Source organism: Pinus tabuliformis, chromosome 6, assembly GCF_031772625.1.
Source record: "Pinus tabuliformis cultivar Carrire ecotype Pingquan chromosome 6, CPIR1, whole genome shotgun sequence".
Lineage (NCBI taxonomy): Eukaryota > Viridiplantae > Streptophyta > Pinopsida > Pinales > Pinaceae > Pinus > Pinus tabuliformis.
In genome coordinates, this window is record NC_142292.1 from 1,679,412,049 (window position 1) to 1,679,435,848 (window position 23,800).

Sequence of the window (23,800 nt, forward strand, 5' to 3'; positions counted from 1 at the left end):
TTCCCTGAAGCTATTAATGTTGGATACCGCATTGAAGGACATGGCTATGGTGATGAAGCAACTGAATAGGCCACTGCAAGCCATTGAGGCCATCAAATCCTTTAGAGATCTTTTCTTGATTCAAGTGCATGAGTCTTTTGATAATGTGCTCATTGATCTCTTTAATGTATAAACTCAAAAAAAATCCCATATTCATAAGAAATATATAAGAACTATGTAATTTTCTCCATAGTGTTAATGTTTAACATTTTTGTTGCATAAATGTGGAAGACTGGATGAGAATATTAGCTTTTTAAAGCATAAGCTTCACTTAATTCAGCAAGGAGTCGAATTCAATGGAAAATAGCATAGCATCCATACCCTACCTTCTCTTGTATGATTTTTGTGTAAAAGTTGTTGAGGGAGAATATAACATGCGTTAATATGGTAATTTATGATGGGTGTAATGCAATAGCATGAATATTATTATGAAGAAATTGTTTCCAAGTGGATTTTATATTCATCCAGTGGCCAACTCAAATTAGTTATGTAAGTAATAAGTGATTCCAAATGGTGTATTTATTAAGCTAATCCAAATGTTTGAATATTCGGTAAAGTGTCGACTTAACAAATGCTTCAGTTTTTTAATGTGGAAGAATGATTGTTTTAATATTTTTGTATAATATTAAGTAATCATAAAGTAATGTTATGGAAATCTGTGAATTAAATATTCATATGAACAGATAGCTACCAAACTGGTTTGAACTTTGAAGTGAGCAGATTTCTAGGAAGTTTGAATTCGCCTCGAGAATGCGTGAATTTTACTTCAAAATATTTGATGATAGTACAAATAATTTTCCAATGGCCAACTCAGTGTAGTTTACTTTCCAAATGCGAAGTACGTTGCTTAAGTTCAAGTTTGGTCATTAAGTAATTCCAAATGCTTCATTTTTCTAATAATTTTATAATATCCATAAGAATGAAGTAATCATAAGGCGTTGTTAAACATGGGAAAGAAAGCGTAAGTATAAAAGTGAAAACCCATTTATCGTAAAGTATGAATTGCTAAGATCATTATAAAGTGTCCCCTCACTATAAAGATAAATAATATAAATATATTACATTTTTATGAAGAATTGAGGTACATTTTTATTTTCAAATCCCAAAGGAAAATAATTTGTATTGAAAACTATATTGAAGCATTTATCCTTCACCATGAAAAAATATCATGTCATAAAGCAAAGAGGCTTCTCCTCATTTTCTTTTCTTGGTAAAGAGCTAATGAGCTATGCTTTGGTAAAGATAAAAAGGGTAAAGCATAAATAAGGTATGTAAAGTTGTTTAGTTCAAAGTGAGTAAGTATGAATGTTAAATTTATAAATGTTAAATTTATAAAGGGAGAGAAAAAATGAAATGATTAACTATATACTTAATGAATAACGAAAATTAGGGATAAAAGAAAAGTAGAGGTTGGTGACGAATGTCAATCATAAGTGTCTTTTGCTGAAAATTTCGAGTGGTCTTGGTGTCATGAAGATAAGTAGGAGGATTACAAGAGGAAGACGAATGACAAAAAATATTAGGGGTGACACTCGAGGTGAATTGAAAATGAATCGACTTAGATTTTTTCAAGAAATGACTTATGTTCCCAACAAGAAGTGGCATTTAAATGGAAAAAAAAAAATTCATCATTAATGGTAGTATATCAACCTTTGTGATGTATATTTCTACATGTTTATTACTATTAATGTTGTGTAGTTGATTTTCATTTCTGATGATGGTAGCATGGTTCACATGTAAGGCCCACTAAGTGAGTGGAGTTGTCCTTGTGCCTAATTATGAAAGTGGACAAAGATGAAATTAACCCTATGATAGGGCAAAGGTTAGCTACATATCGTTCAATCTAGTGTCCATATATTGTACTTCATTAAATTATATTCCCCTCTACGAATTCAATAAGCTTGAACTATAACTACCCCTCCCACATTCACCCACTTTTACAGGCTCTTTAGGGTAAACATGAGTTGGGTGTCACTACGATATGACCCGACCTCCAATATTCTAGTTATGGAAGTGGGGCCTACAAACAAAAAGTAATTTGACATTCCTTAGAAATTACAAATCACTCAGGAGCCTACCAACCACCCTAAGTGAACAATCCCTAAGCTAGAACTCTTTGTTATTAGGTTACTCTCCAATCGCACCCATAACACTTCATGCATGCAGTTGGGAAGCTATAACAATGCCCATAGGAATGTCTCCATGTGCTTATGACCTAATTTCTTGTGTTCAGTGCATGTAGTCACAAGATCTATGTGAGTTTTTCAGGCCAGCCTTGAGACCACTGCCCAAAAATAACTGCAACATTCCAGAATCATGACAGTAATGATAACAATCCTAAACTATCAAAACTTGAGCAAGATCTTGACCAAGACATGCCTAATACATGATAGAAAATTTTTCAAACATATATTAAACATGTAAGATACAGTTCATGAATGCATATCTAATCATAAACTTCTGAACTTCATCTAAAAATCACCAAGAAGGCTCTATGCCCTCTCAAGTTAGCTAAAACACCACTTGTTATCCCATGCATTCATCAACCATTCTATAATTTATCATATCACGAGAGAGATACATAGCTAAAGCACATCATAAAACCATGCATATAACCAACATATAAGAAGAATAGAAACTATGAAAAATAAGCCATAAGATCACCATAATAAGAAGTACAAGTCCTCATAGATCACAATAGGAAAATAGCTCATATTAACATATGAAAATGCCAACCATGTGAAGGACTTCCACGTACCACCCAACCATATATTGGGTTGAACCAAATCTCTCTTTCATCCAATCACCCCACACCATATTCCAAGCATGAATGTGGGATCATAAGGGTTAAACCAAAATAAATGCAACCAAGGCTTCCAAAGGCCAAACTATCTCAACCCTCAAGCGTAGTGATATCACCTATATGGTCCATAGATCACTAACATCAACCAAATTTATCTCTACCCATGTTGTCCAGGGCTCTAGGAACTAGTAACTCAACCCACATCCTCAAGGGAACCCAAGCTATTTCAAGGCTCCAAGGAATTTGTCCTAACCCACAACCATAGGAAACCTAAGAGCCAATCAAAAAACCAAATGTGGAACCCAATGCATTATGGATATGTAGGAAATGGCAAGGAAAGGGTGAAACTGTTGTCAATCCAGGAAAATCTCCATGCCAATGACAACACATAATCAATGAACCACATGCATATACTATGCAACCAAAAAACAGGAAGGAGATGACACATGCAACGTGTTAGCTACAAAGTAAGCTTGTTGTAGTTATTGATCCAACTATCTGCTTGCAATTTCCTTCTTTCCTTTGCTTTCCTTATCTTTTTGGCTTGTCTTCCTACAAATCCAAGTGATTTCTAGACTGCTCCAAGAATACCTTATGTGTGCAAGAGTATAAGAGAGCCAAAATGCTAAACTGACAAAAAGCTATCAATTATTTCTCTACTACATTTTTATTATCGATGTTCTCTTTATCTTGAATTTCCTTCATTTTCCCTCTATTTTCCCTTGCATGCAAATTTATGTCTCTTCACCTTCCTTTTCTCCTATTTTCCTTTATTTCCTTAATTAAATGTCATTTATTGCCTCTTTTTATTTCCCAAAGCCTTTGCCAATTTCTGAAACCATTATTAAACCACAAGTGATTTCCACTATAATGTTTTCCCATCATTCATCTTGGAATGCCTATCCCATGACCTTAGTATTATTTTATTTACAAGGAAAATCATTTAGGGGATGTTACAAACCCCTCTCGTTTTGGGGAACACTGTCCTCGATGTTCAATGATTATTATAACTAACAAAAAATGATGCCCATGGAGCTTTATAATACTGATCGATGGAACATTTACATCATACCAAACTACTAAAACCATGAACACCATATCGCTTATTGGAGCTTTATTACACAACTTGATGAAGTACTTACAATAGAAATATGCACATATAAATATAAAAAAAAACATATAAACTAAACACATATCCTAAACCATAAAATAAAGAAGGATACAAAGCCCACATCTGATCAACCATCTCCCACGTAGCTTTATTGGGCCCAAAGTGCTTCCACTAGACTTTAATTTGTTTGATTTCTTGGTTCTGGAGCATGAGTTGTTTCCACTCAAAAATGCATAGAGGTTCTCGATGGAACTCTCCCTCTAGTTCCGCCTACAATAGAGACCAATAAATCACATGATCAAGATCCTAGACATATCTCTTAAGCAATGAAACATGGAAAACAACATGGACTTTCATTGTTGGCAATAGCTCAAGTCCACAGGCCACTAGTCCAATCCTCTCAAGGATCTAAAATGGCCCATAATATCGTGGTGCTAACTTGGCACATGAACCAATCCTCATGGAACTCCTCTTGGGCTTGATGTGAAAGTATAGATTCTCCCAACCTAAAACTCCTTGAATGCTCTATGTTGATTAGCATAACTCTTACACATGCCCTTTGTTTCCTTTAGATTCCTCCTAATAACCTACATCTCCTGCTCCATCTTGCGGCCAACATATCGGGTCCAATCAGTACCTTGTTTACTAGATCACTCCAGTTCATAGGAGTATTGCAACTTTTCCCATAAAGAGCCTCAAATGGACTCATATTCAAGGGTTATTGATACCCATTATTATATGCAAACACCACTAGTGGAAGATACTCCTCCAGCTTCCTTTTTTGATGTGTGACATACATCCTCAACATATTCTCAAAAATATTGTTAAGCCTCTCTGTCTATCCATCTATCTGCAAATGATAAGGTGTGTTCAAATCTAACTTTGTCCCCAAGCCTACAAACAACTCCTTCAAAAACCTGGAAGTGAAATTTACATCTTTGTCTAGTATAATCTTCTTGGGAATAGCATGCAATCTCACTATTTCCCTAATGAAGATCCGAGCTACATCAGTATTGAAATTAGTATACTTCATTGCAATGAAGTGAGCTACCTTACTCAACCTATCAAACACAACCATGATGGAATCATGTTGCCTCAATGTCCTTGAAAAACCTGTAATGAAGTCCATGGAAATGACCTCCGATTTCCACTATGGAATAAAAATAGGATGTAACAAACCAGCGGGGTGTTTATGCTCATCTTTCACCTGCTAATAGTCCAATCACTTCGTAACAAACTCAACCACCTATTTCTTCAATTTTGACCAATAATATAAATTCTTAATAGTTGTCAAAGTCTTATGATACCCTAGGTGGACTGAATATGGCTTGACATGAAACTCCCTCAAGATAGCTTCTTCACCTCATTGCTATCTGGCACATAAATCTTGTTCTTGAATCTCACTAAGCCATCTGTTGTGATGTAATACTCCTCATCCCTATCACCTTCACTCTAATGCTGTAATCTTTGCCTCAGTTGTTGATACCTCTCATCATGTTTTCCTACATGCAAGATCCACTCCTGTAAATCTGTCCCATAAAATCTCATAGCTAAAATATGATTCACCTACACTCTCCTTATAAGAGCATCTATAACCTTGTTCTCCTTTCCCTTGATGTATCTAATCTCAAATTTAAACTCACTGAGGGTAGCCAACCATCTAGCTTTCATAAAATTCAGATTAGGATGGTCAAGCAAGCACCTCAACCCCCTATGATCACACATCAAAACAAACCTCTCGCCAAGAAGATAATGTCTCTACATCTCCAATGCAAGAATCATAGCTACCAACTCAAGATCATGAGTCACATGGTTCTTCTCGTTCTCATTCAATTTCCTTGACTCATAGAATACCACCTACCCTTCTTGCATCATGACTCCACCAAGTCCTTCATTACAAGCATATGTACAAACCACAAAATCCTTATGAAGATTTACAATGTTCAAAACTGGAACATTTGTAAGAAAATGCTTAAACTACTCAAAACTAGTTTCACACTCCTCAATTCATTCAAACTTATTTCCTTTCCTCTGCAAAGATGTAATATGATAGAAAATCCATGAGAAGTTCATAATGAATCAATTGTAATAACCTGCTAGTCCCATGAATGATCTGACCTCATCCACATTCCTAGGAATTGGCCACTTCATGATAGCTTTAATCCTTTCCAGGTCCACTATTATCCCCTCCTTGGAAACAAAATGTCCCAAGTAGTGAATTTGAGACTGAAAGAAACTACACTAGCTGAGCTTGGCATACAACTGACACTCTCTCGATAATCTCAACAATGCTACTAAGAGATCTCTCTATTCTTCGTCATTATTAGAGTATATCAATATATCATCAATAGACATTATCTCAAACTTTTACAGGTAAGGATGCAACACATTATTCATCAAACACATGAAAGTGGCTAGAGAATTCGTAAGACCAAAAGGAACCACCAGAAAATCATAATGTCCATAAATTGTATGGAATGTAGTCTTGTAGATGTCTTCTTGTTCAATGTGCACCTAATGATATCTTGATCTCAAATCAATCTTTGGAAACATTGTATCTCCCTTCAACTGATCAAATAAATCATCAATTCACACCAATGGATACTTGTTCTTGATAGTCACTTTATTCAAATTCTTGTGCTCAATGAACAATCTGAGAGTACCATCCTTTTTCCTTACAAAAAATACCTTTTCACCTTAAGGTGACACACTTGGCCGTATGTATCCCTTATCAATCATTTTAGTAATCTACAACTTCAATTCCACCAACTCTAGATTACTCATCGTGTACAGTGCCTTAGATGCTAATGTTTCTCCCAGCATCAACTCAATAGAAAATTCCACCTCTCTATGAGGATGCAACTCTGAAATATTTGCAAGGAATATCCTCAAACTGTTCCAAGATATGATACCTCTTCAGGACTTCATCATCTTCAACATCCTTCCTTTTATCACTAGAAATATGAACTGCAAACAATACACATCCCTTATGCCAATTTCACTTTTCCTACATAGATGTATCCATTCTCACTGATATAGACTTCTTCTTTCGCTACAAAATTATCATTTCCCCATCTTCATCTTGGAACTGAATAGTCTTATCATAGTAGTTCACTTTAATCTAGTTAATGAAAAACCAATCCATTCCCAAAACCATACTATATGAACCCAAATGAAGCACATTTAGTTGTATTTATGTAGGCATACCATTTAGATCAAATGCACAAGATATCACCCAATGATGAACTATTCTTTTGGTCCCTGTAGCCAACTGCACCAACCAAGGTTCTGAATGCACTTATTTATTCAAGAAACACTTATCCACGAGGTCAGGACTGATATAACTATAATTTTATATATAGGATCAATCAAAATGGAAAGAAATTGATCATGAAGCTTACCTTCCATCTTGATAATGGATGCGTGATGATCAACCTATATGTTATCCACTATTGCATAAATCCAAGGAATACTCTAACCAACATCTCCATTGTTTGTGTCTCGTGAGTACTATGAATATGAGGTTTTCCACCCTAGTGTAATGGGCACACACTCTTGCGATGCTCTCCACCAAAATTACACCACCACAAAGGCTTCTTGCCATTACCCCTATTTTGCTCCTTAGGCAGAAATCCATGTCCTATATCAACTACATTGAATTTCTTATAAGGTGCTACATTCTCTTTGTCACTTGCATTGTGAAGTCTTCCTCGATTATTAGCCCACTTTCGTTTACTCTTCTCAATACATTTCTAATCCTGCTAATTCATAGACTTGTGCTTAGACTTCTCATAAAAATTCTTCAGCTTCTCGATGAGTTCCTCTAATGACTCAGGTCATCATACTCAATCTAATCTTTAGACGCTAAGGGAAATCCCTTGATGAACCTTTGGAACTTTGTCTTCTCCTCCTTGGTGTAGGGAACATACCTTAACAACTCCATAAACTTGGTCGTGCACTCTTCATATTTCATGGAACCCATCCTAAGCTCATATAATTCCTTGGCCTTCCTATCATAATATCTCTCAGAAAAGTAGTTCTTAAAGAGACTTTTAAACTCATGCCAACTTAGCTCCTCTACCTTGATGCTTATGGAACGCTTCACTTCTTCCCACCATATATCTTATTTCCCCTTGAGACTAAAGATATTTATATTGGCTTTCATACTGTCTCAATAACCATGCAATATGAAGAACTTCTTAATCCAAAGTAGCCATGCTTCTACATCTTCTGATTTATTCACATCCCCATTAACAGTATGAGGATTGGATTCCTTGAAATCATTTAGAAAATATTGCTTCTAACTTCTCCTATAAAGATGTTGGTGGTAATGATGATGATGTCTAATAGAATCAGGACTAGAATAAAATTCATGTGTGCTAGCCCGCCTGTAAGGTGTATCCAAATATCTACCACCTTTAATTGTGTCATCCCCGTCCAACAAGTTTCCTCTATGAGACCTACTACCATATGCCTCATTTCTCTTTTCTTCCTTTCCTTGACTAATCCTCAGCTATCCCTATCCCTTTTATTAAGCTCTAACAAGTATTTCCTTTGCTTAATCAACCTATTATTATCTGCCTTGCAACTTTTGATCCCTGCCTTCAAACTTCTCAGTGTATCTCTTAAATCAGGAGAGTACTCTTCTCCTTTCTTCCCAGATAAACTTTCACACTCCATAGAATTCACATCGGGCCTGTAAGGGGATTTGTGTCAACTGTAGTCCACCATTATGCTCTTCATCTCTGATCTTCTATCTCCTACAAAAATGTCATGTTAGCTAAACCAAATATAGACATAATCAAAATCATACTTTAGTGTGTTTGAGGGGAGGCTATCACATTTCCGTAAGTCATTTTACATTAGTGTGATATAGATACATAATGACATCAACATATCAGTATCATTCATGATAATACAAAATTGCAATAATGACCACCACAATGCATGGATAGTAGACACATATAGAATTAACGTGTATGCATAACAATATGAATTCACCCCATAAAGTCTAAGTGATTGAACCTAGAAGCTCTCATACCACCTTGTCACCACCCCTCCCACATTTACCCACTTCTACAAGCTATCCAGGGTAAACATGAGTTGAGTGTCATTATGACATGACCTGACCTCCAATGTTCCAGTTATGGAAGTGGGGCCTACAAACCAAAAGTAAATTGGTATCCCTTAGTGATTACATATCACTTAGCAGCCTACCAACCACCCTAGGTGATCAATACTTGAGTTGGAACTCTTTTTCACTAGGCTTACTCCCCAACCATAGCCATAACACTTCATGCATGTTGTTGGGAGGCTATAATCGCACCCATAGGTCTGTCTCCATGCGATTATGACCTAATTTCTTTCATTATATGCATGTGGTCATGAGATCTATGCTACTTTTTTAGTCTAGCCTCCAGACCCCTATCTGAAACTACTTGTAGCTTTCTAGAATCATGATAATGATGATAGCAATGATAAACAATCAAATCTTGAGCAAGATCTTGACCTAGACATGCCTAATACATGATAAACTTTTTATAAAACAAATATTAAACATGTAATCTACAGGTCATGAATGCATATCTGATAAAAAACGTCTGAACTTCATCTGAAAATCACCAAGAAGGTTTTATACCCTCTCAAAATAACTACAAAAATACTTGCTAGCCCATACATTCATCAACCATTCAATAATTTATCAAATCATGAGAGAGATCCATAGTTAGGTCACATCATAAAACCATGCATATAACTAGCATATAACAAGAATAGAAACTATGAAAAATCATCCATAAGATCACCATAATAACCAGCACAAGATCTCATAGGTCATAATAGGAAAATAACTCATATTGAGATATGAAAGTTCCAACCAAGTTGAGGACTTCCATGTACCACCTGACCACAAATTAGGCTAAACAAAATCTTTATCTCAACCCATCACCCCCCACCATATTCTAAGCATGAATGTGGGATCATAAGGTTTAAGCGAAACCAACCAATCCTTTCAGAGGCAAAACCACCTCAAGCCTCAAATATAATGCTCACACCTATACGGTCTAGAAATCACTAACATCAACCAAAATGATCTCTACCCAAACTGTATAGGGTTCCAGGAACTAGTAGCTCAAGCCATAGTCTCTAGGGAACCGAAGTTGCTACAGGTCTCTAGAGATATCCCATATCAACCCATAGCCTCCAGGGAACCCAAGTTTTTTCAGGCCTCTAGATAATTTGTCCCAACCCACAACCATAGGAAACTTGAGAACCAATCAAAGAACCAAACGGGGAACCCATTACATCATGGCTATCTAGGAAATGGCAATGTAAGGCCGAAACCACTATCAATCTAGGAAAATGTCCATGCCAATAAAAACACATAACCAAGGAACCACATGCATATGCCATGCATCCAAAAACTGACAAGGAGATCACACATGTAACTTGTTACCTGCAAAGTAAGCCTCATGTAGTTGTTGATCTAATTGTCTCCTTGCACTTCCTTGTTTTCCTTTGCTTGTCCTTTACTTTCTGACTTGTCTTCTTCCAAATCCATGTGAATGCTAGAGTGATCCAAGAATACTCTAAGCATGCAAGAGTGTAAGAGAGCCAAAATTCTAAACTAACAAAAGCTAGAACTGACAAAAAGCTATCACTTGTTTCTTGGATGCCTTTTTATTATTGATGCCCATTTTTTCTTCATTTTCCTTCATTTTCCCTCTAGTTTCCCTTACATGAAAATGTGTCTTTTCACCTTCCTTTTCTTTTGTTGTATTTTCCTTTATTTCCTTAATTAAATGTTTTTTATTGCCCATTTTCCTTTATTAATGCCTTTGCCAATTTCCATAGCCATTATTAAACCATAAGTGATTTCCTCTATAATGTTTTCCCACCATGAAGCTTGGAATACATGTCCCACGACCTTGGTCTTATTATGGCATTAGGCATACCCCCTATTGGAATTTAGCACTTTATTCATTTTCATGATTATAGATTCCAATGAGATGACTGAAAATAAAAAATACTAAAATACTATCATTGTCAACACTACATCAATAACTAGAATAGATGAAAGTAACTTCCTTGCATATCTAAATCAAGTAATTAAACCTTATTTAAATTAATTTTTTACCAAATCATTATAAAAATTTTATTGTACCTTTAATCATTTGTCAAGTATAAATATTAATAAAAAAATAAATTCAGTTGGCTTAGAATGTTGATATCTAATTTAAAATGTGTCATCACTCTTGAAAGGTGAACTGAATCCTAAGAGGTCTGCTCCACTTGTCTCCTCCACTTCTTGCAAGATGTCATGGTAGTTGATGGTAGTCTAATCGTCATGTGATCCCATGTTCTTACAAGTATACTATATAACCGGCAATATAAACTAACGGCTATGCTGCTTAACATTTTCTTTGGTATAATACAAAACAACATTTATATTTATTAGCGTTTATGTTTATGACGATTATCATAATATCTTTACAGTTTAGATATTACTATTAATTATTATAATGTAAATTATAAATGACATATATTTATTTAAGGGGAAATATTTTTAGGTTTAACTTTCCTAGGTTTAAGTGTTTATGTTTATAATATGAATAATTATAACGTTTTTAGGGTTAAATGATTTTAAGTTTAGGATTATGAAATATAATATAATGTTAGATTTTAAGCTTTTGTGGAAGTTTTTTGTAGTTTCATGATCCGGATTATCCACAGTTTCTAGTTCATTATGCCAACCTTTCAAACCCTAAAGGGGGTCCATCATCAGGACAAATCAGAAAGAATATGAATGATTTTTTTTTTTTTTTTTATTGAGAGAAGAGAGACAATGACCTAGATATAAATAAACCAAGAACCCTAACTTTTAAAGGCCCACACGGGATTCCTAACATTTATTGATAATTATTTTATTTTTATTTATATAAATCTTAATTGATTAATTCTTTTTTATTTAATTAATTTACATTAGTTTTTTAGCCTTCCTTTAATTAATCAATTATTGATTAATCAATTAATTAATTAACTAATTAGTTAAGTTGTCAAATTAATTTATTTATTAATTTTTATTATTCTTTAATCAATTAATTTATAGGAGAAGTTAGAAGCAATATTTTCTAAATGAGTTCAAGGAATCCAATCCTCATACTGTTAATGGGGATTTGAATAAATCAGAAGATGCAGAAGCATGGCTACTTTGGATTAAGAAGTTCATTTGGAATAATAAAAATTTAAAAAAAAATAATTTTTTTTAAAAGAAATAAGAATTAGAGCTTTAGTATTATGAATTAATTTCTTTAACAATTTAATTGGATTTTAATGAAATTTAATAGAGACTTATTAATTGATTAAAAACAAGTTTATTTTATTAATTAAAAACAAAATTTATTAACTAACCAATTTATTAATCAAATAAAAATAAAAGAATAATAAAAATTAATAAATAAATTAATTTGATGAGTTAACTAATTAGTTAATTAATTAATTAATCAATTAATTAATTGATTAATCAATAATTGATTAATTAAAGGAAGGCTAAAAAATTAATGTAAATTAATTAAATAAAAAAGAATTAATCAATTAAGATTTATATAAATATAAATATAATAATTATCGATAAATGTTAGGAATCCTGTGTCGGTCTTTAAAAATTAGGGTTCTTGGTTTATTTATATCCAGGTCACTGTCTCTCTTCTCTCAAAAAAAAAAAAAATTCATTCATATTCTTTCTGATTTGTCCTAATGATGGACACCCTTTGGGGTTTGAAATGTTGGCAGAATGAACTAAAAACTGTGGATAATCCGGATCATGAAACTACAATATAATATAATGTTTTTTGGTTAATTTTTTTATTATTCAGATTTTATAAGTTTAAGTTTATAATTTTTTATTATTTTTTATTTATAATATAAAGTTATATAGTTTATAACATAAGTTTTTAGGTTTTAATATTAGGTTTATAATAATCATAGTTTTAGGTTTTTAGTACTAAGTTTAATAATTAGTTTTTTTAATATTAATTTAAATTTCATAATACTAAATATAGTAATACTTTAATAATATTAGGTTTAAGTTTATTAATAATAATATTACGTTTACATTTAATAAATATATCATTAGATTTAGGTTTAATAATAATATAATAATATTGCATTAGTTTAGTAAAATAATATTATTATTAATATTTTAATATTAAATTTCGTTAATATTAATATTAATATTAATATTAATATTAATATTAATATTAATATTTATATAACATTAATAACAATAATATAATACTAATATTAATTATTAATATATGTTTAGGAAAAAAATATTAATAGTAATAATAATAGTAGTATTAATAACATTAAAAATAATATTATTTGTTGAATTGAGGCTTCTGTGATCCATAATAGTTATAAGTAGAACATCCTTGATGTCTTTATGGAGAATGGATATAGTAGGCGCCTAGGTGAGAAGGCTTTCCTTAAAGCCTCTAAAAATACGTTAATTAAGAAAGAGCCAAAAGAGCATCGTCTAAGTGTCCATCTTCCCTATATCCAATGAACCACGGACAAGATTGCTCGGATCCTTAAGATGTATGATATTCCCTGAACCTTTAGGCCCCTCAACACCGTTCGCAATTCCCTCTGATCGGTGAAAGATCCCATTAACCCTAAGGACATGAAGGGTGTCTAATTGATCCCTTGTTCTTGTGGGACCCCCTATATTGGGGAAACAAGGCGCTCCATCCATCAGAGAATCAGCGAACATGCATCCGACCTAAGACATGGGAGATCCAAGTCTTCAGCGTTAGCAGAACATGTGGAAAAGACCAAGCATCAGGTTTGTATAGAGGAGGCCGAGGTTGTTGCCAAAGTTGCTCAATTCCATCATCGAAAATTCAGGGAAGCTATTGAGATTGAAAGAAGGCCTAACAATCTCAATAGAGATGACGGCTGGAAGATCAGTAGATGTTGGATCCCTGCCCTTTCGTCCTAGTCTTTCTCTTCCCCCCCGCTCATCTTTTTCGCTTTCATTGTTCCTAGGGTTTATCCTTCTTGCTCTCGACTTTTTCCGGTCCTTCTCCTTCTTCCTATGTTAGGTCGCTCTTTCTATTTATTTCTTCATCATAGATATTAATGAATATAATCATAACTAATATTATTATTATTATTATTATTATTTTTGAAGGTCCATTTATTTATTTATTTTTTATTTTTTTGGATTTATTTATTATTTATTATTTTAAATTTTATGGTTTATTTATTTATTTATTTATTCTACTTTCTTAATTAAATTTTATTCATTTTACTTTATATTTATTTTTGTGTATCTTTTAGTTATTTAACCATTTAATTTCAACTTATTAGTAATATATAGTTATTATAACTAACTATCATCTTAAAATTACCATATATATATATATAAAAGTTAGGTCTTTAATCTAACTAATTCCCATTTAATTTACAATTTTTAAGTATTAAATTATACCTTTTAACTAACTAATAATATATAATTATTATAACTAACTACCATCTTAAAATTACCACATATATATATATATATATATATATATATATATATATAAAAGTTAGGTCTTTAATCTAATTTACAATTTTTAAGTATCAAACTATACCTTTGAACTAACTAATAATGTAAACACCATCTAAAATTATTTCATTTACATATTTTTTTATATATATTTTAAGGTATGGTCACTGATGATAACTAACTTCCTCTAAATTATCAAATTGAATTTTTGACTCTAGTCCCTAAGTCAAAATTAGCCGTTGGTCAAGATAGCCGTTGGAGGCTCTGCTCAGACTATTTAACATGCGAAGCTGGATCTGTTTCTTCAACTTGTCGTGATGATGAACCACTCTGCTCAGACTATTTAACATGCAAAGCTGGATCTGTTTCTTCAACTTGTCCTAATGATGAACCACACTGGTTGGCTCGAAATGCATCAACAAAGGTCTCTCTATATGTGATTTACGCCAAAGTTCTACTTATAGATAATATTATTAATAACTATATACTAATATTAAATTAATGATATTATGTTTAATATTTGGCTTATGTTTAATAATAATATAATAATATTACATTAAGTTTATAATAACATTGAATTAGCATAATAATAATAATTAATAAAATTATTATTTATTATTAATATTAATATTAATATTAATATAACATCAATAACATTATATAACATAGAGATTTTGGTTGATCCTCTTCAACCATTACCATAGTTGACTATACCTAAATATTAAATTTAAGTTTATAATATAATACAATATTTTCAGATTTAATATTAATAGTTAAGTATATTATTAATGTCGAATTGACATTATTATTAATAATTGTGTTATATTAATATTGAATTAATAATAATATTATTAAGTATAATAATTTTTAATTAATAATATTAAGTTTAAGTTTAATAATAATATAATAACATTATTTTAAATTTATAATAATATTAAATTAGTATAATAATAATTAATAATAATAATATTATTATTATTATTATGATTATTTTCACATAAATTTTATTAATATTCATATTAGCATTCTTAAAATTATAGGAATTTAGTATACCCTACTTGCAGGTGGTTGGCTATGTTCTTGATGTTATAGTGGCAGCTATGATGTTTGATCCTTGGTCTCCCATAAATTAGGCCTATTACCGATTCACCATGTGGTTAAAAAAAGCATTCCTATAATATCAATAACAATTATATAATTATATAATAGGGAGACCTTTCTTGATCATATTCCACTATTCTAATTAGAGTGGCCATTAAATTTAAATTTATAATATAACATAATATTTTTAAATTTAATATTAGATAATATAATATTTTTTATTTTTGTTTATAATATAAAATTATCTTAATTTCTAATATTACTTTATAAAGCTATCTTAATTTATCTTAATTTTCAATATAGCATTTTAATATTTAATATTAGGTTTTTGTTTTAATATTAAGTATAACATTAAGTTTATAATAATAAAATGAAGTTTAATAATAATAATATTAGGTTTACGTCAATAGTAATATCATAAAATTACTTTAGGTTTATAATATTTGGTAGTATAAGAACGGTTAATAAAATTATTATTGATTATTATTAATAATATTTTCATATTAAGTTTTACTAATATTAATATTATTTGGTGTAATATTAACAATAATTATATAGCATAGAAAGTTTGGTTAATGATTTTTTACTATTTTTATTGTGGTTGGTTATGTTTAGCCATTCCCAGTTGGTAGAACATAGAATGTTCAAGATTGATTATGGTTGACTAAATATGAATATGGTTGATCGTGATTTATCACTCTTGACAATGGTTAACCATAGAGACCTTGATCATGGTTGACCATGGTTAACCATAGAGACATTGGCCATGGTTGACCAATTATAACCATGGTGGATCATGGTTGACCACAAACATTGATTGAGCATTATGATCATAGTTGATCATGATTGACCATGGTTGATCATGGCTAGTGATGGTTGACATTGATTGACCATGGTTGATCATGGTCAACCATGGTCAATGATCTTCAACCATGATCAACCATGGTCATCCATGATCGACCATGGTTGAATAAGATCAACCATGGTTGAATATGGTTAACAATTGTCAACAATGATTAACCATTATTGGATTTCGCCAATAATGATCAAGGTCTCTTTGCTTGAATTTGGTCAGCCATGATTAACCATTGTCAATTCTAATGAAAAACGGTTGAATATGGTAAAAAATAGTTGAATATGTTCAAGGGAGTTCAACTATGGTCAATCATAATATTATATTGTTTTTAATAAACATTTTTAAATTGTCACCATCACCATGTGAGGATGATGTTTTTTAATCAAATGGATATAAAAACTAATATAAATCCTACTACTAAACAAAATATCATAAAACCTAATATTATAATCCCTAATATATGCCCAAATATTAAAAACCAAAATATTAAACTTTGATTATAAACCCTTTTTATTAAAATCTATATTATAACCATATCAATGCCTAGTAAAAGGTGTAATATTGAATCTTAATATTATAAACACTAATATTGAAACCTAATATTATAAAAACCTAGTGTCTTTGGTTTATAATATTAATCCCTTGGGTTTATAAATTTGTATGATTGTTGAATTGAGGCTTATGTGATCCATATCAAATTTATGAGAGATTTTTCGGTTTACATCACATGATATTTCATTTGTTAGCGCGTTTCGAACCAACCAGTGTGGTTCATCGTCATGACAAGTTGAAGAATCAGATCCAGCATTGCATGTTAAATAATTCTAGCAGAACCTCCAACGGCTATAATCCTAGACCACGCAATGGCTATAATGACTAACATCTATATATGACAGGGGACAGTTAGATGAACAAATGAAATATCATGTGATTTACGTCGAAAAATCTCTCATAAATTCATTTGATTTATAAAATTAATCCCTTGGGTTTACAATATCAATCCCAAGAGTTTATAGTATTAATCTTAGTGTTTATAATCCCAAGTTTTAATATATTAAACTTAGAATTTAATGTATTAATCTTAGGGCTTAGAATATTAATTCCTTTGGTTTATAATATAAATCTCTTGGGTTTATTAATCCCTTTGGTTTATAATATTAATAATCATTTGGGTTTGTTAATCATGTTTATTTATAATATTAATCCCTTGGGTTTATTGATAACCTAGGTTTATAATACTAATCTCAAGGTTTGATAATACTACTACCAATGGTTTATAATATTAATCACTTGGGTGTATAATATTAATAATCTCTTATGTTTAATCACTTAGGTGGAATGGTACAAAAATATATCCACCATCATTGAGTGACAAGTATTGTCCCAATGAGAGAAGAAGTGTGGCAATCATGGTCACAATGATTCATGTATTGTAATTTATTCAATGTCGCCTTGCAAATTTGGATGAATGTAGGTTTAATATTCTCGTTTATAATATTGGGTTTAGGGATTAGGGTTTCTATGGTTTATAATATTGGGTTTAGGGATTAGGGTTTATTATAGTTTATAATATTGGGTTTAGAGTTTATAATATTAAAGTTAATAATAATGTCTTTCGGATTAACCACAATATTAGAATTTGGTCGATGTTTTGAACCAACTAATGTTGTTCATCCTCGAGACAAAGGTGAAAAATCAATCAATCTTAAAGAATAAATAGCAAGGATGCATTAGGGTCCAAAGCTAACCATCGAGAATTAGCTGTTAGTAAATTAGTTATTAAATTAATTAAAATAATATTTAGTTATAAACTAGTTGTTAGGAATTAGTTATTAAAATAATATTTATTTATAAACTAACTATTGGAATTAGTCATCATTTATTTTAATTATATTTATTAATTAAATTAATTACTTTATAATATTACAAGAATTAGATAAAATTAATAATATTATGGGGTTAAAAAATAGGAATTAACCGTTAATATAGTAATTAAAATTATAAACCATCTCTTAGGAATTAGTCTTTTTTATTATATAAATCTATATTAACTATATTAATTATTAAATAGAATTAATAATATTACAAGCGCAATTCGAATACGAATATTTACTAGAATAAGATTAATAATTTTATTAATATAAATTTTAAAAAAAAAATTATAATGAGAATTCAAGGGTAAGAAAATAAGCCAAAATTATTATTAAAATTGAATATAATAATTAATAAAATTATAGAAAGGAAATTAAGAAAACATATGACACACGAAAGAGGAAAGTGGAAGAGGAAGAGGAAGAGGACACAAGGGACGAAATCAAGAAGAGAGGGTCAGAATCTAGCTCTTACTTAATTTCCAACCTTCATCTCTATTGAGATTGATTGCATGCTTCTCAATCTCAATAGCCCCTCTAAGATTGCTATGGTGGAAGTGATCAACTCTAGCAATGACTTTGGAATCCTCAATGAACACATGGTGCTTGGATTTTTCCGCATGTTTAGCTAGAGCTAATGAGCAGGAACGATTCTAACTGATGTATTTTGCATACTCTTAGATTCTATAGTTAATTCCTAATGACTAGCTCTCAACCCTGATGCATCCTTACTATTTATTATTTAAGATTGATTGATTTTTTGACCTTTTCCTTGAGGATGAACCCCATTAGTTGGTTCGAAATGTTGACCAAATCCTAATGATATGACTAATTCGAAAGACATTATTATTTAAATTATGGATCACAAAATTCTACGATCTAATAATATTAAGGTTAAGAATATTAGGATTTATAATATTAATCTCAGGGTTTTTAATAGATTGTGTTTATATAATACTAGGGTTTATAATCCCTTGGGTTTATAAACCGTCCTATGTCGCATTACAACAAGGATTGTCTCGATATGAAAATCATCCATGGGAAACCATGGTCACCCATGTTTATTTTAGGGTTTATAATATTTATCTTTCAAAATTTATAAATTGGCTTTATACTATTCATCCCTTCGGATTAATATTACTCCCTTGGGCTTTTAAACCCCAAGGGACTTCATAGTCAGTCATAGTCAACCACGTTTATTTTAGTCAACCACGTTTATTTTAGGGTTTATATACCTTAGGTTTATAATATTAATCCCTTGGGTTTAATATTATTCCCTTGGGTTTATTAATAATAATATTTGTAGGGTTTATAATACTAATCCTAGGGTTTAATATAAATCCTTATGTTTATAATCATTGTAAACGATGGTCAACCATGGTCGAATGTAACATTGTGACAAATATTATCTCGATATGAAAATCAACCATGGTAAACCATGGTCAACCATATTTATTTTAGGGTTTATAATATTTATCTTAGAGTTTATATACCTTGGGTTTATAATATTTATCCCTTGGGTTTAATATTATTCCCTTGGGTTTATAGTCCCTTGGGTTTCAAGTCTTAATCCCTTGGGTTTATTATTCCTTTTCATTTATAATATCAATCCCTTGGGTTTATTAATATAAGGGTTCTTATTCCTAGGGTTTAATATTATTCATAGGATTTATAATATTAATCATTGGGTCTAATATAAATCCCCTTTGTTTATAATCATGGTCAACCATGGTCCAACATCACATTGTGATAAAGATTTTCTCAATATGAAAATCAACCATGGTCCAACATTGCATTGTGACAAATATTGTTTACATATGAAAATCAATCATGGTCAACCATGGTACAATGTTGCATTGTGACAAAGATTGTCTCAATATGAAAATCAACCATGGTCAACCATGATAATTCTAGGGTTTACAATATTTATCTTAGGGTTTATATACCTTGGGTTTATAATATTAATCCCTTGGGTGTAATATTATTCCCTTGGGTTTATAATGCCCTAGGTTTATTATTCCTATGAGTTTATAATATCAATCTCTTGAGTTTATTAATTTAAGAATTCATATTCCTTGGGTATAATATTACTTATAGGGTTTATAATATTAATCCTTGGATTTAATATAAATCCCTTGAATTAAATCAATTAAAAATAATTAATAGAAATTAAAAAAATATATAAAAGTATTCTATATTTTTTAAATAATAATAGTAATAATTATATATATATATATATATATATATATATATATATATATATATATATATATATATAATTAATTATTAATTAATATTATTAATATTTAATGATATTATACTACTTATTTGTTATTTGTATCCCCACTGTTAAAAATAGGGATAATGAGGCTCTCAGTCCAAGGTTTAGGGAACCCTTGCTTGACTGCTTGATTGAAAAGCTTGTGGATGTGGGGGATGAGGACACAACCTCCAATTTTTAAGATTTCTGCTTGGTAACCTTCAATGTCCTTAGCTTTCCCATTAGCGAGGCGATTAACCCCAAACTTAATGTCTTCTAAAGAGAAAACTTCTTTCATTGTGAGAAGGGTTTCCAAATTATCCATGACATTTGGAGATTCATAAAGCTTTTTAAGATAGGAATTCCAATCGTGAAGAGCAATTTTATTATTATCCTTAGTCTTCCTAGTTAGAATCTACCTCCAAAATTTCTTAGGAGCTACCTTAGAGAGGTGTAAGAGATTCTCCTGTCTTTGACGAATGTACTGCCTCTTTTTCCTTTTAGTTAGGGCTTTGTGTATTTTTATCTTGTCCATTTTAAGAGATTACATATTATATTATTACATATTAATACTAATTATTTGAAAGTAATTATAATAATAATTTTTTAACATTATAATTAATGTGTTATTATTATTATTATTATTATTATTGTAGTTATTTTTTAATAATATTATTATTTTTATTATTATATATTTATTAATATTAATATTAATTTTATAATTAGTATTAATGAACATTTTTCAACCATATTTACTAATGTGTTTGGGTTTAGAATAGTAATCATTCTTAGAGTTTATTAATTTCTTGGTTTTATAATATTAATAATCATTTGGGTTTTTCAATCCATTACGTTTAAAATAACAATCCCTTCGTTAATAAGATTAATTCTTGGGTCTATAAATCCCTTGTGTTTTTAATATTGATTCTTTGGGTTTGTTATTAATAATTCCTTAGGTTTATATTATTAAATCCTTGGGTTTATTAGTCCATTGGGTGTATAATATTAATAATTCTTTGGGTTTATATTTTAATCCCTTTGGTTTATAATATTTATCCGTTGGGTTTATAATGTTAATAATCCTATGGGGTTATTAATCCCTTCGGTTTAAAATATTAATTGTTAGGGTTTATTAATCCCATGTGTTTTTAATATTGGTTCCTTGGGTTTGTTGATCCTTTAGTTTTATAATATTTATCCTTTGGGTTTACTAATTCATTGGGTTTATAATATTAAACCCTTGGATGTATTAATTGCTTTGGTTTATAATATTAATAATTTCGTGTGTTTATAATTTAATCCTTTATGTTTATTGTTATCTTGGATTGAAAATATTAATTCCTATAAATTGTTTATATATATTGATCAATATTTAAAACACAAGGGATTAATAAACCCTAGAAATTAATAAATCTCAAGGATTTTGAGCATGTTTTCAGTGATAATCACATCAAAATTCATTTGTCGACGCGTTTCAAACCAACAAGTGTGGTTCATAGTCAAGACTATATATATATATATATATATATATATATATATATATATACCTCATAGCATAATATATTAGAGTTTAATCCCTAAGGTTTAAAATTTATAATATATTATTATATATTATTATTATATATATATATATATATATATATATATATATATATATATATATATATCTCCAATTAAGAGTATAATATATTTTATTTAAATATATACTCTATATATAGTTAATATTATTAATATATTCAATGTAAATATATAAATTATATTAACAATTATATAATAATTATTCATGATAATATAATAGCAAGAGATAAATACATATTATTAATAATAACTAAATGTTATCATTATGCTATATGTGAATTATATTATAGTTTTAAATATAACTATTAATATATTAGCAATATTTTATGTAATAACTAATATTATATCAATATAAAAAATAATTTTAATATAATAAATATAAATATATAAATAAAAATTAATATGAATATTGTTATTTATATAGTTATTAATAATGAGAAATAGTTAGCCTTTAACAAAATACATCTAATAGTGATTAATGTGGTGGGTGGTAGATATATGCCTATCGACATATATCGACTACATTAGTAAATGTGGTTGTAGATGTGTTTCATATACATTTATGGGCGTATATCAACCACATTAATAAATGTGGTAGTGCTAATTTTATTTACATGGAAAATCAACCATGGGTTGTTACATGAATGTTTTCCATTAATGATTGGTGTTCCATCATGAAAATTGATCAAAAGTTCGACTGCATTAATGGAAAGTGGTTGAACCAATGCTCTTTAAGCAATAAATGTAATGGCTCAAAGCCTAATAGGGTTATATATGTTGAATGAAAGCAATATATATGCATGATTTTAATTAGGGTTACACCACTTTTAAGCATTTATTGTGATGTATGGCCAAACATATTTATGATGCACATTGAGAAAGAAATTGGTTGTGGAGTGATCCCACATTATCTATTTTTATCATAATAGTTGTGAATAAATAACTAAATTTCAAATTTGAATTTCTTTATATACTCTCCTTTTTCATTTGTTTATTAGTTTAACTGAATAATCATTGTGTTTCATCATGGCAGTTTTTATGGTTATACATCTTTGAATCTATTTTTTGTTTTTTAGAATTGGGACTTTGTCGTATCTTATAAATCATATGTATTCTTGGTAGAATTTATAGCATTTTTTGTATGTTTTCATTTTTATAATAAGTATGCGTCTTGGTGTTTGAGTATCATAAGTTTTTGATAAATATTTGGGAAGAAAATATTCCTTATTAAGTATGTTTATCAACTTATTAAACATCAATAGTTCCCAAGTCTTTTATTCCTTTGGTATACTTTTGCACCTTTAGGGAAAATTGATAGTTTTAATACAAATCAATTAACAAGTTATTTTTGATGCCACATCTTGGAAGGTGAATGAGACTGTAAACCATCTTTTGAGGTGCCTTATTGTAACCTTAGTTCTTTATTACTCACTGGACCAATCAAAGTGCCATTCTCGTCATCCTAGAATTGATGAATTAAAGAATGGATTAGCACAAAGGAAAATCACAATGAAGAAGCTTCAATGGGCCCTAAATGGAATATCCCTAACTAATATGAGATAACATATGCAAATGAGCTCCTAAGATTGGAGAGACATTATTTTACAAATTAATGCATCGTGCTAAGGT